A 10,966-nucleotide genomic window follows, 5' to 3' on the forward strand; every position below is an offset into this window, starting at 1 on the left:
CGCCCAGCTCGGTTGGCTGGAAGCTCTGCTTATCAGTGCTATCTCGAGTTCTTACTGGTTCTCTTGTCTTTTCCCGCCCACCAAACGTCCTGTCATTCAAACCCGGCCCCCCGCCCCCTCTGTGGGCTAAGGCTGAGTGGCGCGCTCGGCGGATGGCGCCTGGTGGTGCGGAGGCCCCGGAGTAGTTTAAGCCCAGCAACTACCTACGTCATCAGGAGCCGGCTTGTTATTGGGTAGAACACAGGGGACCGTCCCACGGAGCCGAAAGTGGCCCACTGGGAACAGGGCAGGAAATAATCCAGTTATGGGCAAAGAGCCACGGGGTCGAGGCGCGGCAGCAGCAAGCAGAGACAAGACTAGTGAGAAGCCTCCATTTCCCGCCTACGACCCCACGGAATGGGATCTCCCGCGCAGAAGCGCCCTCGCTCTCAGGCCTGGCGGAGTGCTTTCTTACGCGTGCGCGCAATCGGGCGCTCCTCTTTCTGCCCCCTCCCCACTGCCGTGTTCCTCCGGTCCCGTGGGACGGGGACGCGCCGTTCCCCTCCGCCGCCCCGCGCGGGCGGTAAATGGCGGCGGTGCCCCTCACACCTTCTGGGCCGTGAGCGGCGGGCGGGGGCCGCCGTGACGGCTGGGGCGAGGGAGCCGGCCGTGAGGCCCACACGGCGAGAGGGCGGTGTGTGTGTCTTTCCACCGCCTGCAGGAGCCCCCGGATTTGGGTCACTTTTCCCTCAGGTCTTAGAGGTGCAGTCAGATCGGAGCGGGAGTTGAAACTGCACCCCACTTTGTTATTTGCTGTGGCTGCTTATGAGTCGGCCACAAATCTCCTGAATTTCACAGTGTCGGTCGGGTCAGCATGTTTAAAATAGCCAGTTTGCAAGGCCTGTTTGTCCAGTGTGGAAGTTGAGCAACATTTCTTCTCAACCTGGGTCAGAATTTTATGTTATCCTTTCCTTTAGTTCATACAATTTCTTGCTTTTGACTATGTTACTGATCTCCGGCAGCGAGTTTTCGCTTACCAATTTCTTAGTATCTCGGCATTTTGTTCATCTTTTTCCTTTCTTTGTTATTTTTGTAGTCTGACACTCTAATAGGTTGCTTCCATTAATTATTTTTCTTCTTTTAAAAATATTTTTACTAAAATCTCCCTTGACTATTGAACTACTTCTATACCCTATTCTTAATCTTTAAACTGATCTTCTGTCTTCCTTAAGCAGTCCAAGTCTAACTTAATGAGTTTAAATGGGTTAGAGTTGAAAAACCTGACTCTCAAGCTTCCTGGCTTTTCCCTTCCTTCCAATCTCCTTGAAAGATCTTATGCTGTTAGAAAGCATATAATTAATAACAAGCAATATTTTTCAGGGTATAAACTTTGCTTGACCACACTTTAGGTTGTTTACTGTGGAGTGCAGAATCTGCTTATTATGAAAAGCAGTAAGTAAGCTTGAGAAGAAGAGAAACACAGAATTGTTTAGGTTGGTAAAGTCCAACCGTAAACCTAGCACTGCCAAGTCCACCACTAAACCAAGTCCCTAAATTCCACATCTACACATCTTTTAAATACCTCCAGGGCTGGTGACTCAACCAATTCCCCAGGCAGCCTGGTCCAATGCTTGACAACACTTTTGGTGAAGAAATTTTTCCTAATATCCAATCTAAACCTCCCCTGGCTCAACTTGAGGCTATTTCCTCTTGTTCTATCGCTTGTTAATTGGGAGACCAACACCCTCCTTTCGGGTAGTTGTAGAAAGTAGTAAGGTCTCCCCTGACCCTCTTCTTCAGGCTAAACAACCCCAGTTCCTTCAGCTGCACCTCATAGTACTCATGTTCTAGACCCTTCACCAACTTTGTTCTCTTCAGTATTCATTGAACCATAATAATGCACATGTATTTGTGTTATAAGATTGCAAATTCCAAGAGTAAATTTGGTTGAAAATAATTTTTTCCAAGTTTTATTTTAACTTCAAGGTAGTGCCTGATTAGAAGGCAGCTTTTTTTGTCTTTTCTCGTATGAATGACCCATTTTACATGTTTGTGACTACAAGACATATCTGAGAGACATCTAGCCAGGGAAGCAAATAACATAAAAATAAGAAGTACATACAGAAAAATCAATGGAATCTTATATATACACATTTAAAAAAAAAATGTTTCTGTGACAAAAATATGAAAAGGACTTCTCTAGCCTGAGTGGGCAGAGACTAATTGTAGATGATTACTATAGCAAAGTATAGTGCTGGATTCACTACTAAGGGTTCTTTTAAAAAGGAAAAGAAAAATTAATCCCAGGTCTTATTATTGCTCTCACTGTTTTCTCTTCCATTCCTGAAACCTCCATCACATAAAATAGGTGTGCAGTTATTGATGTTCTCCATCATTTATGTCTAAATAGCTTACCTCCTTTTTAATCTTTTCTGCCTTCTGCTCCATCGTCCAAGAAATTAATTTGTGTCTGTGTTGTTCCATTTTTGCAATCTTTGCATTATCCTTTGTTGTGTATTTGTAATATTGTCCCAGTTTACTGACAGGTCTGTATGCGAAGGCTTTGAGGCTCCATTATGATGTACTTGAGATTTATTGATCGTGGGTGTAATGTAGTAGTATCCATCAGCATTTACTGAAGCTGCAAACATCTTTAGTAGGGATCAGTGTAATAGAAAGCACAGATTATGTTGGAAGTGAGATTTTCTTTGCTGTTGAAAAATTCTGCTTGGAATCTGGCTATCTCTTTTCTGTTTGCTGCTTTCTTATTAGCACCCTGGTCCCTCATCCCATGCTTTCATTTCCAACTTGCCTCCACATGCACTTGCACATAGAGCTCTTAAGGGACTTGTATCCTCTCTATTTCTGCTGTCCTTTTGCCCCACACATTTTTTTTCCCAATCTCAACCTTTTCCTCTGCCTGACCTCCCACAGGTAAAAGTTGTTCCCATACTGGCAGTGACAGTGATAGATTAAGGATAGAATTGCTTATCTACATCTTGTAATCCAAGCAGAATCACAGTCTGATGTTAACAGTCCACAGGGGTTGCTGCTGAATAAATTGGAATACTGGGAGCTGTGCTCATTGAAGCCACTCTCATCTTGAGTATGTGAAAAAGAGAGAGAAAGAGAAACCCTGTGGATTTTTTTTTAAAAAAAACCAAACAACCAACAACAGAGGATGATGTCCTTACCCTGGAGAGGTGTTTATTAGGTTAAATCCTGTATTTATGAGCTAAGGAGAAATAGATCACTCTTTTTATTCACATGTTTCATTTCTTCCTCAAATAAAGCATGATTCCTCTGAGTGGGAAGTGCTCTCTAATCTTTCTCCTTCTCTAATGTGAGCAGGATAAATTACCCGACAACCACAAGACCCTGAAATTTGAAGTCTCATTCCTTTAGGCAGTGGTCACAAAACAGCAGATAAACTGCACATGTCTATAGGTGGCTCGCATTTCATCCGACTACAGAAGGCAGCAACGGTGGAACTGCAGCTCCAGTAGGAGTGGCGAGGAATTTCAGAAGCAAGGTAAGGTCTTATAATGACAATTAAATGAATGTCATACAGTCTTTTAGACTGGTATCTGGCTTGTGCTTCAGATTCTGTCTGGTACTGCAAACCCAATACAGCTGTGCAAATCACTTCATTGTCTCCCTCACAACATATATATGTTAAAAAGTTATTTTTGTGAGGCAGAATTCACTGATTAATATTCTTAGGTCTTGTTTTTATAGTTATTCACATATAGATGCAAACATTCTGGGTATGTTCAGAGTTAAGCAGGTTCCAACCTGTAACTTGAACGTGCTGCCTGATGAGCTACTGAGGAAGTAATGTAGCTTTCCTTGGAGTAAGCAATGCTTCTCAGGAGGGCATTAATGTTGAGGAAAGGAATTAGTAGATCTTTTTGTAAGAAATCTCTTAAATACCAAGTGTTCCATTTTTTAATGTTCTTTTTAAAATTTTATGTTACTTGAAGGAAACTGTGACAAAACAATATCAGAAATATCTTGCAAATGGATGAATATTCAGAGTTCATGCAGCTTTTTAAATCTGTATAGATTCTTACAGAATTGACTATGAGTGTTTACTGACATGTCTGGAGGGCTTTGAAAACTTCAAGAATGGATGTGTAAATTTTATTGTACATTTCCGTTCTTTACACTTTCCCCATGCAGTAGAATAAATAGAAACTTCATCTATTTTGAGGGCTACTTCATTTGGCATCCCCTAAAACTGCCTTTTGTTTCTTTTCAGAGGGGGGCTGTTAGCACAGAAGTAGGATTTTGGATGCTTTCTATATCACTGTTGATAATGCCGTTATAGTTCCAGGTCTTCAGATTTTGCAGTTTTGTGGTAGGGACTGAGACGTGGATATGAAGGCTTTTTGGCTGAGACTTGGTGCACTGAAATGTAAGATGATTATGAAATGGTTGAGTCAGCCAAAGGATTTGTTGGCAGTTAAAATGGCACTTCTGACTGATCTGGAATATCTGTCATTTGTTACTGATCTACTGTGTTGTGAAAGTGGAAGTTAGAAATGAATGGCAGTTGTGGCATCAATGAAAAGTGGTAAATTATTAGATGTAGGGTAGGTACCTCTACAAGGCTGTAAGCTTGGTTTGAATATGTTAATTATAACTGTTATGTCCTTTCTTCTGAGATTATGGAACGAGGGACAGATTTCTCAAGGATGCATTCAAATCCACAAGGATAAAGATAAGGAGAATTTGGGGTGAATAATTATGCTGTAATAATTTCTGTCTGAAAAAATTCCAGACTAAATCTTTACTTGTTTGTTCTTGCACATGGAAGTTAGGGAAACTGCTGGGAACAAAACCTAAATCTTTATTTAGTTTTTAATAATATACCCCAAAGCATTTGATCATGGATCTGGAGCTTCATACAGAAAGTCTTATTGTTGTATAGACCTCTCCATGGTGGAGTATCTGTGACAGACTGAGGACCTGCTATGGCCTTGTGTTTGGCCTGAACCTTTCTCAGCTGTGAGTACGCTATTATTGGAGCAGCTATTGTCATGCTCTTTTGCATAGTTGTGCATATGGTGATTGGATGCTGGTGAGTGAGCACTGAGTATGCTTCTGCATCATGGCAAAGAGGTTAATCTGTGGAATACATGACATCTTTAAATGAGCTACCCATAATTCCAGCATGTCAGTCATTATGTGGTGATGATGACTATTATATCAGCTGGGATTCTCTTTCTGTATTTCTGTGTGCTGCCTGATTAGAAAACAGCTGCTAGGTTTATGCTAATGCTGTATCTCTTGTTAAAAACTCTAAGACAGACTACATTCAAATAATGAGATTTATTAAAACATAAAACATTATGTTTTGGATTATATTCTGTTTATGTTTTTAGGGTTTGAATGTTCAAGGTTTTCTCTGCAGGCATGACAGCTAGAATTTTGTTCCCCTTGATGAAAACTGGGAGTCAGCCATGTGACTCCAGGACCTGGAGGTTTAATGAAGGAAGGAGACAAGAAATAATATGAGACTCCTAATTAAATTTTCAAGAGTATACAACACTCTGTTTTCTATAATTTCCACTTTTCTAACAGGTTAATTTTTAGGCACAAACTTTTCCACCTTATCCATGTCTTTTCTTTTCAAGGTCAATTTATTATAACATGTTTATTTTATAATAAAACCTCTTCTGGTCTAAGCTTTTCAAATACTGCCTCTAATAATCTCCAATCCTTCCTGCTCTGGATTTCCTTTTCCCCAAGCCCCATTCAAGATGCTGAATTTCTCTGTGGTTCACCCTCTGGCCCCTGTCTCAGAGCTCTCTGTCCAAGTAATGTTGTTCTCCCCTACTTCAAAATCAAGCCTTCCCCTCCTGTGTTCCCAGTAGCTGTTCACACCAGCTACTTCCTTCCCATTTGCTGCAGAGTCTTGCTGGTCAAAGTCTTTGTGGCTTTCTTCCTATAGGCATAGGGCCTTGGTTCCTGCTTGTGATGAAGTCTGAAACATCTGGGCTACACAGTGAATTTAGAACAATTTTGAATGAGAAGGATTCTGAGCTTGTAAAAATAAGATACACCCAGGAAAAAAAATTATGTGGGAGCCCTTCATTATTACATGTTCTGTGTTTTGTATTTGGGTAGATGAAATTTCAGGTTAATTTTGACCTATAAGGCCTTCAGTGAGAAATAATTTAAGTTCTATTGTATCAGTTATCTTCCTCTGGAGCATTCACAATGAAGGTACATTTGAACACTAGGATCCTCAACAAGTCAAAAAAGATGTAGACTCATTAAATCTATGGACAAATGTCTTTTAAGACACTTCTGCTTTTCTAAGAAGGCTATCACATATGAATGAGAAAGTTAATACATGCAGAGAGGAACAGAGAAACACTGGCTCTAGTAATGAAAATTTTTACAGAACACAATTAAACACTGACTGCAGCAAAGCTAAAAGGAGACTTGCATTACAATGACATAAAATCTTTATTTTTTCCCCTAACCTCTGATTTCAGCTGTCTGACTAAGAGCAGGTGCTGGGGAATAGCTCAATTTCAACAACTCATTGCAGCTGAAAGAGTAGATGCAATTGTGCTGTATCCAGCAAAACTGAAAATTACTTTAAGGGAGGAGAATGCAGATGTTTTAAGACAGAAAATCTTCATTCATCTGCAGAAGGAAGCATAAAATTAGCACAGCCACATAATTTTTATTCCTCATTATATTAAAGCAGTAATAAGTGCTTGATAATTTGTTATTATCTTTATATTTTAGTATCTTCCTAGTGATACTTTTTTAAAACTGCATTGCATTGTGAAAATACAGGAAGTGGAGTTTCTTAACAAAATGTTAGAATTAAAGAAATCTTTCTAGACAACATTTCCAAAACCTGAAAATGTCTCTAAACCGTTTGGCTTTTAAGCAACCGATGGACCTTACCTCCAATAATCAATGATTTAAGCATTAAGCTCTGGTCCTGAGCCTCTTATTACCTGTCTAGAAGCTCTGTTGGCCACGTTGGGAGAGTTGCCCTGTTCTTACCACTTGAAGGCCTAAGTATCCATTTGTTAAAGCTGGGTTGTGCTGCTGTAACACCAGTGAAACCAACTGTATTTTTGTATGTAAACCATTAATTGCTCAGATGAGCATCTCCTAGTATTAAGAACTGTTGTTGCAATAATAATTAGAAATTCTGATTCAGGCACTGACAAGATCCTTTCCTTAGATCATCCTGGGTGGAAGACTGAATTAGTTTATGAAAAAAGAGACTTTCTTAACTGCATGTTCCATAGGCTTATTAAGTGCTTTCCAGTATTTTTATTTGTATCTTCTCATCCATTTATTGTTGTAGCTCATGAAGTCTATATTTTTTTTTTTTTTTTTTCTGGTGGCTTGAGAAGGGACCCTGTATTTATATTAACTTCTGTCTGTAAAATTGTATCAACCTTTGTTAAGCTTTGTTACTTTATTAACCAGAAGAGCAGTAACTGGAAATGTACTTCCTCTCTTGTGAAGTAATTATCCCACATTAGGAGATCCTACCATCTGGGAAAGTTTTGGTGATTGATCTCTCATGCACACAGCCAACCCTTTTAGACACATTTGGCTTCAGTCTCTCTTGTTTAGGAGAAACACTGTTTTAAATGTTGGAGCTCTGGGGAGTGCTGGCATTTCTAAAGGGTGTGTCTCTTTGGAAAAGATAATCTGCTAAAACACCCTCTCAGAATGAAGGTGCAGCAGCTCAGGTTCAAGCACATGTTAGCTATGACAGAGTCCACGACCTAGAGGAAGTATTTTAATCACTGGCGTGTGCTAAAGCCTGGATGGTGGTAGAAAAAGAATGTCAGCACATGCTTTAACCACAACTCAGTTTTACTGTGTTAATGCATGCAATGCAATTTCTCTTTCATTTGCAATTAATTTATAAATAAAATAATGTGTTCTCTATCAGCTGACCACTTAAATCTCAATTTAGGATTTTAGTCAAATGAAGTTCTTTTGTGCTTTATGATCATTAATAAAAATTTTGTGGTCTAGTTTGTGTCTTCAGTGAACCTTGTATAAACTCATAATCCTTGACATTATTTTGTTGAGGCAGAACTTGTTGCAAATATTATGTAATGCTGCAGTTTTTAATCCCATAACAATATTAACTCTGTTTTGGGCAGAATATTTTTAATGTTTTGATACTATAACACAGAGGCTTTGATAAAACTGTGTGTGTGTTGTTGGAAAGGAGAATGTGAACTGCATTTCCAGTCTTCCAGAAAGTATTTAGAAACTAGGGAAAATTGTCCTTACTTCCCCCCCAAAAGATGCAAAGTCAGAAAAGACAAAAGAAGCAAACAAGCAAGCTTTGCTTTAATGAAGTGAACAAAGTGTCGAAGTAATCATAGGACATGAGGCAGTGTTGAGCTCAGGACTGGTGAATACACTGTAAATATAAATCCTAGCTCAGCTTCTGCAAAGTGAACAGGTGTTATGGCCTCCAGTCCATTTGATTCCCAAAATAAGGTGTGGAAAATTGCTGATCCATGGAAATCCATTAAGAGCTTGGCAGGACCCTTAAAGCATAAACAATTATTAATTTGTTGGTTAGGTTTGGCAATGGTAAAAGATGATTGAAGAGATTTATTAAGAGTTGGTGATGGTCTGTTGGTACAAAGCCCTTTTGTTAAATGTTAATGTAATTTGTCAGGAAATGATGGTTTATCTATGACTTGAGGATTTGTCTCTTCTTCCTTTTGAATTGTAGCTGAGAGCAAGCTGTATTCCCTAGCAATATACAATACCAATGTGAACAAATAGTGTCTTTTTTTGAATGTGTAAACATAATTTACATATCTTAAAATCATCCAGTTGTGTCTCATTACAAACCATTGGCTATGAATCTAAGGAAAAGATGTGTGCTCGTTATTTAAAATCTTGTCTTCAATGTGATTGCTAGAGTTGAGGTTTTTTCATAACTTCTACTGTATTACAATAGGGAAGAAAATTATGGAACACTTACTGTTCAGGACAAAGAAGAAGATGTAACATGCCAGTTAAGAAATTTAAGGTAAATGTTTCTTGGAGAAACTTAATTTTGCTCCTTTGCTTATGCCTCTGAAAATTAAAACATTATTCTTCATGAAATAGTACATTCTGGGGTAATGTGGCTTTTTTGGTATTTGTCAAGCCCACACTCTGCTGAAAGTCTGATTAAATTTCCTAGCAAATTCTGCTTTCTTCAGTCTTTACAGTAGTTTGTGTGACAGTCTTAAAGATATTAAAATGAGAGCAATATGAAAATGAATAATATATTCTACATATAATGTTTTATTCCATATCTTATTGTAACTTAAAATTTTGCATTTGTTTGATGCATTTTGAACCATGACTAGATAATTTCCACCAAACAGGAAAATTCTGAGAATTTTTGTTAACTGGAAATGGAACAGTTCAAGATTTGAGGAAGGTTTGGAAGGAATTTGGGTGGGAAAAGTGAGAATCTAAGATAAACATTGAAGAGCCAGCAGTGAAAAAAAGTAACAGTTTGATGATGATTGCTACAACACTCATTTTATGTTTGGGCAGAGATTTATTTATGTTACACAGATGTTTGAAATTTTTTTCTTCAGTAACAGAGGCATGAAATATTGAACTTCGAATTTACAATACAGTTAGGAAAAAAAAAGTAGTTTAAAACAGATTGTATGAGAATTCTGAGTATACCAATTGCATATTTGAATAAACTGACCAAATGCATGTTTAGAATATCAGGTACTGTCACCATGAAAAATAAAGATGGTATTTTGGAGGACTCAGTGTAACTTTTTCAGTTTGAAAGTAAAGGATGTGTCTTTTCGTCTTATCCATTACTATATAGCTGAAAAATTTCAGGATAAATTAGGCACTCAATGTTGCTTGTTTGGGAGTGATTGAAGGAATAATGTGAAGAAAGACTGATATAGGAACCATTGGGGTCTTTAGACTTTTATGCCAATAAAATATTCCCATGAATGTTGCTGTAACTTACTTTATTTCACATAATGTACTCTAAATAAATTTTAGACTCATTAATGGTGGCGTTTATTTGCTATTTGTTCTGTTGTGCTTTTTTTTTGTTAAAGCCATGGGTAAAATTTCAGCTTTCGTGCCATCCAGTGAAGCATTAAAACATAAACCCTTGAAGATTCAAAGAATAGAAAGAGACTATAAAGGGCTTTGTTTATATAGCGACGTTTATGTAGATTCTCTGACTGCATGGATAATACTTCATAATACTTCAATAGCTGGCTTACTAATGTGTTTTTTTTGTAGCCCTGCAATACTCTTGTAATTACGCTCTATGGCCACTTGAGGTCAGCAGCTGCCGAGAAAAATACGTAAATTGCAATCCGTTTTCATTCTCTTCATTTAGAATAGTTAAAAATCAATATTTCTTCAGATCCGTCTAGACATTGTGCTAAACCAAATTATTTATTTTGAACACACAGCAGGTTCAGCAAAAAGTCTTTCTTGTAAGTTACTACAGAGTGAAAAGCTAGAATGGCTTTAGCGAGTGTTTATTGTCTTCCCAAGTAGCATTGGGTAATCACTGTGTCACAAATGGTATTCTGTACAATGCGGTTGTGATAGGGTTTAAACTTTGACTTTTTGTTTATATTAAATTAGAGATGAGTCTGAATGGAATAAGGTATTCTTGCTTCAGGGAATAGTTTGGAATCCAGAAATGGCAATTATCCTTCTTTTTTATTGCAGTAGAAATCAATGTTCTGTCAAGATACGGGGAAGATGTTGCCTAAAAGGATTCTCCTCTTTGACCACATCCCCCCCCACCCCCACCCCCGCCGCATGAGGTAAAAATCTTGAGCTTGGTGCCAAAGTTACTGAACAGGACTTGGGAAACAAATGTTTAGCTCTTGGTTCTGTCATAGGCTTATTGTTGGCTAGTAGTTTCTTTAGCTCGAGTCTCAGTTTCCTATATGTAACTCAAAACAAGATAGTCACTTCT

The 10,966-nt window shown here is 38.4% G+C and overlaps 1 protein-coding gene across 9 annotated transcripts in view; it reads left to right on the forward strand.

The window, feature by feature from the left end:
• Nucleotides 1–260: 260 nt before the first annotated feature.
• Nucleotides 261–10,966, forward strand: part of NCF4 (neutrophil cytosolic factor 4) — a 77,080-nt gene continuing 66,374 nt past the window's right edge. For 2 of the 9 annotated variants that reach the window (XM_074902433.1, XM_074902435.1), the window contains exons 1-3: nucleotides 298–3,511; nucleotides 8,957–9,028; nucleotides 10,714–10,811. The gene's annotated coding sequence lies outside the window, so the exon portion shown is untranslated. Of the gene's footprint in view, nucleotides 3,512–8,956; nucleotides 9,029–10,713; nucleotides 10,812–10,966 lie in introns of all 9 variants that reach the window. The other 7 variants (XM_074902432.1, XM_074902426.1, XM_074902428.1 and 4 more) reach the window with 7 other exon arrangements.

This window comes from Athene noctua, chromosome 3 (assembly GCF_965140245.1).
Source record: "Athene noctua chromosome 3, bAthNoc1.hap1.1, whole genome shotgun sequence".
Classification (NCBI taxonomy): domain Eukaryota; kingdom Metazoa; phylum Chordata; class Aves; order Strigiformes; family Strigidae; genus Athene; species Athene noctua.